We start from the raw sequence: 6,000 nt of genomic DNA, 5'->3' as shown, positions 1-6,000 counted from the left end.
TCTCTGTGGGAGTTTTCCCCTCTAAGAGATCCCAAAGGAGCTCTGCTTGCAGAGGAGGCTCCCTCCTCAATCAGCTGCCTCTGTCTCACCAAAATTTTCCTCCGCAGGAGGTGCCTGAAGGAGTCAGTGCAGCCTGGCAGAGGTGCAGCCTGCCCTAGTGGGAGTGCCAGGGTATGATGGTGTTCACAGGGTCCCAGGACGAGGGGAGAGATGAGGATCTGACTCCATGTTTCAGAAGGCTGATTTATTATTTTATGATATATATTATATTAAAACTATACTAAAAGAATAGAAGAAAGGATTTCATCAGAAGGCTGGCTAAGAATAGAAAAGGAATGATAATAAAAACTTGTGACTGACCGCAGAGTCTGAGATAGCTGGACTGTGATTGGCCATTAATTAAAAACAACCACACGAGACCAATCAAAGTTGCCAGACTCATCACATTGGCCCTGGCATAAGGGGCTGGAGGGAAAAGGGGCAGGGATGGTGCTCGGACATCCAAAGAGGTTTTTAGAGCATTGATAAGAATAAATATCTGCCCAAATGTGGAAGTTTGAAGGCAGCTCCAACAGGGGAAGAGACAAGAATCTTGACTCCATGCTTCAGAAAGCTGATTTATTATTTTATTATATCTATTATATTAAAACTATACTAAAAGAATAGAAGAAAGGATTTCATCAGAAGGCTACCAAGGAAAGGAATGGAATGGTAATTAAATCTTGTGACTGACCAGAGAGTCTGAGCCAGCTGACTGTGATTGACCACTAATTAAAAACAACCACATGAGGCCAATCACAGATGCACCTGTTGCATTCCACAGCAGCACATAATCATTGTTTACATTTTGTTTCTGAGGCTTCTCAGCTTCTCAGGAGAAAAAATTCTAAGGAAAGGATTTTTCATATAATATGTCCGTGACACCAGGGTCCATCCTGCACCAGCTGCAGTTGGTGAGGCTGGAGCCAGGCTCTGCCACATCTGTGCTTCCCAGGAGAGAGAGAAATCCTCCAGCATGAGAGTCTGGTCTGCAAATAAGATCAAAGAGCTTTAACAGGAGGAGGTTTTAATAATTTAAATTATTATTGATTCATTTTAATAGGAGGTTTTAATAATTGAAAGAAAACTATGCTGAGGGAAGCGAGAATGAGAACGTTCTCTTGTTCACCCAGTGTGTTGGCCTCCTTAGGGCACACCAGGGGAGGGTCAGGTGGGAAATTGGGAAAATTTATTCACTCAAAGGCTGGTTAAGAATTGGAACAGGCAGTGGTGGCATCACAAGCTCTGGAAGGCAACAAATGTCAGAACCAGAGCACACAGCCTCGAGCTGCTCCAAGGGAAATACAGGTTGGATAGCAGGAAAAGGATTTTTACAGAAAGGATGATAAAGTTCTGGAATGTTCTGCCTGGGGAGGTGGTGGAGTCACCATCCCTGGGGGTGTTTAACAAAGCCTGGATGTGGCACTGGGTGCCAGGGTTGAGTTGAGCTGTTGGGGCTGGGTTGGACTCAATGAGCTTGAATGTCTCTTCCAACCCAGTGATTCTGGGAATTCTGTGAATTCTGTAATTCTGTGAAGTCTTCAAAAAGTGAGCAGATGTTGGTCTTTTCCAACCTCAGTAATTCTGTGACTCTCTGCCTGCTTCCCCTAAACCCACCCCTGCACTCATCCCCACCTCCTCCTACCCCAAGCCTGTTGATATTTTCAATGTACACAACATTGTCACAAAAACCACAGCCTGAAAAAACGCATTCTTCAGCTGTAAATATGGCTGGGAAATAAGGACAGTGTGCAGGGAAAGGAAATTGTCCTGATAACAAATCATCCTCGTTGCTATCATCCTGATAACAAATCATCCTCATTGTTATCATCCTGATAACAAACCACATTCTCTTTATCTGCACTGCTGCTCTGACCTGAACATCCTTTGCCGGGACAGTGATCCTGGACACAGGGAGGGTTTGCCCAAATTCTCTCCCAGTTCTCACTGGGCAATGTGAGCCAGGGGGTCCCTTGGCTGAATGGGCCCACAGGGACTCACTCAAGAGCAGTCTTGCCCTGATTTTTATGGAATAAAAATTTTTAGAGATAAAAATGATGCAGTTGATTAATAATTGTAGCTGGGGTTTCCAAAATCCTGCACTGGAGGCCTGTTTCTGACAATGCCATTCCTAAACATTGAGCAACTCTGCCTAGGTTTGGATTTTTGGGGTTTGGATCGGGGTTTTTTTTATTTGTTTCCACTTAGTTTCTCTTTAGTTCAGTGCAGAGTGACAATGGGAGTGTGAACAACATGCAAGAGCTCGGAAGGACCACTCTCCTACAAATTCTCCCTGTAAATATTCCTCTAATGGCAGAAATAATAATAGAAATAAGAAAGAAATAATGCTCCTTACTGGACATAAATCCATTTCCTAACCCACCTCCCAAAATAAGAAATCTATTATTAGACTGAATTGTTCTCCACATAAGAATCACACAGAAGCCCCCACAGCCTCACAACAATTACAAGATAAAGAGCAGAACTTTCCAAGGCCAGGCTGGACAGGGCTTGGAGCACCTGGGACAGTGGAGGTGCCCCAGCCATGGCAGGGGTGGGATGGGCTTTAAGGTCCCTCCAACTCAAACCATTCCATAGTTCTTCATGGAGGTCCCAACCCTGACAGGTGTCCTCCTCACACAGGGCACTGCTAAATGTCGAGTTTTTTTTCTTTTTGCCAGGTTGGGATTAAATGTGTGAGATGGTATTTCTTGTTTGGACTCAGATGTTTGTTAGTTCTTATTTCTGTCTCAGTCTCACAAACCCTGAGTTCTGCAGCACTTCACTCTCACACACTGAAAATGGAGCCCTGTCTCTCTCCACAAGGCCTTTTAAGGATAAAATGTCCAATTAAGAAATGACACCTAAATTATTTTCACTTTTAACCCAATAACCAACTACCCATGTCCGCAATTGGGACTTCTTATCCAATTACACAAAACCACCCAAACCCATGGAGGAGAAGGAGAAGGAGGAGACGGAGAAGGAGAAGGAGAAGGAGAAGGAGAAGGAGAAGGAGAAGGAGAAGGAGAAGGACCAGCCTCCACCCCAAAACATCCATCTTGCTCTATATCTATTACTATATTCTAAACCCCAAACTCTGAATTTCCCACCCTGTGGTCTCACACACTTCTATCCAAACTCCACAATCCCAGTTCTGTCATTCCATTCTGGAAGCTTCTCCACGGCCTCAGGTCAGTGCAGTGTTCTCTGGGGGTCGGTCCTGGCAGCACTGAAAGTCTGGAATTCTCAGTGACCAGGGCTCCAACAATCTCTTTTGCATTAGCACATTTCCATACATTATTCTGAAAACCAATGATGTTTCAAACCATTTCCATCAGACCTCCAGCACCACTCACCCCTTTGGAGTCAAATTTGCCCCATGCCCTGTAGCATCCCACATTTGTGCAGGAAACCCTGCCTCATCCCAAAGGATTGTTTAAAAATATTCCTGCCTCTCTTGAATCCTGCTGGGACCTGTCACCAGCTGATGTAAAATCTTCATGTAAATGTGCTGCATGTAAATGTTGAGCTGTGGAGTGGGGAAAAGCCTGCCCAGGTCAGGACTGTGATAGCAGAGGGATGCAGTGCCCACAGCTCATCTGTGTTCATCAGGGAGCCACCAGCACTCAGGTTAATGGCTTTAAATTCCAAGTGGAGATTGCAAACCCACCCAGCCCTGGCAGCAGAGGGACCTGGTGTAGGAGCTTTGGGGGTAGTATGGTGGGGATGGACAGAGAGCAGAGATCTCTGCAGTCAGGGCTGGGAACTTGTGGTTTATTGCAAAGGGCCTGGGTGCAGGGCCCTGCTGGGAGCTGCCAGCCACAGCTCAGAGCAGGCCCCAGAGAAGAGAGAGGTAAGGAGGATGTGAGATGTGGATGCCATGGGACAGAGAGAGAGAGAGAAATGGCAAACGTTTCTCACAGCAGCTTGTGGGAAGTTTTAAGGAGTTGGAAAGATGTGATAACTTGTTGAGTATAGACAATTTGCAAGTAATGTTTTTGACTTTATTTTTGTGCTCCTCTCAAAGACAGTGTGTGAGAAAGATGTTTCTGTTAGTTGGCCAATAGAATACAACCTATCGTACCACTCTATAAAAACTGAGTGGTTCTTTTGAATAAAGCCTTCTTTGCCTTTTATACCATCCTGCCTCTTGTCTGTTCCTCCCTGAATCTCAGCACAAGAGAGACAGAGAGAGAGGGTAAGAGAGCAAAAGGGGTAAGAGAGCGAAGTTCCCATTACAATACCATAAATCTTCTCCTGTGCTGAATATTCTCATTCCCACTAACCAATCTAGGACAAGATACAAATCCTAGAGCATTTCCATACAGCCTAGAAGAATCATTACATTCCCACACTGGGTTACATTTTAAACCCTAAAAACTCCTCTTTGGGCCCCTTCTGCCAAGCTGGCAGGGTCTGCTCTGAGCCTTGGGCCTGTCTGCAAGCAGAGGGGATTGTTTGATCCAAAGGGGATCACCTTCAGCTGGCCATGCCATTGTTTTCCAGTTGTTCAGTAACTGAGGGACCTCAAAGCTTGCTTTCATTTCAATCTCACTTATAGTTTCCATATTTCCAAAATCTTTTGCCAGGCAATCATATTTATAAAGCTTTCCTGTTTCATCTTCCCCAACAGCCTGGGCCTTTGGCATAGGAAATAATGGACAAAGAGGCTGTTAAAAATAGGATGGGGACAAAGCATGCCTGAAGCTGTGGTGGCATTATGTAATCCATCAATAAATTGAACACTAATGCGTGTGAAGGACGGTAGAGGGGACAGCGGGATGAGTTTTGCACATCAAAACAGCTCTTCCCGTTGCTGTACAGCCACAGGGAGCACAGCTTACATCTTGTTGTGCCCCAGCCATTTGGGAGAAAATGTCCTTTTAAGGATGGATCTGGTGAAAACACCCAGGAGTGTGCGTGAGGGAACTTGTCTGTGCCCTCGGAGGCTGCCAGGGCTGGGGCTGCTGTTCACTCCCAGCTCCAGCTCCGAGAAGTGCAGGAGGGCAGGAAGGCTGGCAGCAGGCAATGTGCACCCTGTGCAGGTTTGGCCCCAGTATTCCTCAATATTCCCTTTATCCTGGGTGTGAAAAGGCTGAAACTGCAGCTGGGCTTAGATGGGAGCTCACCCTCCTTCTTCACGTGGAGCTGAACAGAGGCTCTGTCCTGGTTCATGCACACCCTGCTCCGCTCTGCATTCCTGCTTGCTGCTGCAATCCCACTCCCAGGAGCAGCAATAATCACATTAAAAACTGGCTGGGAAGATTTTTGTGACGCAGAATTTTCTCACGTCACCTCTGAAGGGCTGTGCACGTGCAGCTGCCTCTGCTGGGGAGGCACTGAGTTTTCCTGGGCATGGAGCTTGCTGGAAAAGGGACTCCCCAGGTGACAGCCACCCTGCACAGGCAGCTCAGCCCCCAGGGACTGCCTTAGGCTGTGCAGGGCAGTGTGGAAGGGGCTGGGGAAAGCAGGACCTGCTTTAGCCCCATTCAGAATCCCAATGTCCACTTGTGACATGAAGAAATCCTTCCCTTGAGGGTAGTGAGGCCCTGGCACAGGGTGCCCAGAGCAGCTGTGGCTGCCCCTGTATCCCTGGAGATCCCAGGCAACCATATTTATAAGGCTTTCCTGTTTCATCTTCCCCAACAGCCTCCTCTGACAGTCCCAGGGAATGCTGTTTTCATGGACAAACCTACACCAGAGTGGGCACCAAGCGTGGCAGCTGCACTGGGTTTGCCAACACTCAGAGGGCACCTGGAGATTTGGATTCTGGACAGGGCTGGGGGATGATTTTCTTTGGGAGCACTTTTTTTCAAAGGAAGGAGCTCTAAACTTCCCCTGCAATCCTCTGCAGCTCATGGACAAGGAAATCACAGAATCCCTGACTGGTTTGGGTTGGAAATGACCTCTAAACTTCCCCTGTAGGACGGCTGACCAGGATGCCATGAACAATGTTGG

This window comes from Zonotrichia albicollis, chromosome 20 (genome assembly GCF_047830755.1).
Source record: "Zonotrichia albicollis isolate bZonAlb1 chromosome 20, bZonAlb1.hap1, whole genome shotgun sequence".
NCBI lineage: Eukaryota > Metazoa > Chordata > Aves > Passeriformes > Passerellidae > Zonotrichia > Zonotrichia albicollis.
Note: the sequence above shows the minus strand (reverse complement) of the source record.